This window comes from Rhincodon typus, chromosome 24, assembly GCF_021869965.1.
Source record: "Rhincodon typus isolate 14 chromosome 24, sRhiTyp1.1, whole genome shotgun sequence".
NCBI classification, from domain to species: Eukaryota; Metazoa; Chordata; class Chondrichthyes; order Orectolobiformes; family Rhincodontidae; genus Rhincodon; species Rhincodon typus.
This window is the reverse complement of record NC_063355.1, coordinates 46329658-46330103: the sequence shown is the minus strand read 5'-3', so window position 1 is coordinate 46330103 and position 446 is coordinate 46329658.

The following is a 446-nucleotide window of genomic DNA, read 5'->3' as shown; positions in this document are numbered from 1 at the left end:
TAATGATACATTCTCCATTTCAAGCCCTCTACTGGAGTTCACTTGCCAATCAATCAGCACTCAATTGGGTGGCTGTTTTTTGACAAGTGTGGGCATGATGCGCCAAAAGGCCTTCTTCTGTTCTGTACATCTCTACAACTCATGTAATATCAATGTTGGCTTCCCCTTTGAATTTATATTCTGCAAAATGTCCTGATGAGTGCAAGACAAAAAGCTTCAACAGATAACAAGGTGTAGAGCTGGATGAACACAGCAGGCCAAGCAGCATCAGAGGAGCAGGAAAGCTGACATTGCGGGCCTCGACCCTTCTTCAGAAATGGGGGAGGGGAAGGGGGTTCTGAAATAAATAGGGAGAGAGTGGGAGGCGGATAGAAGATAGATAGAGGAGAGGATAGGTGAAGAGGAAACAAACAGGTCGAAGAGGCGGGGATGGAGCCAGTAAAGGT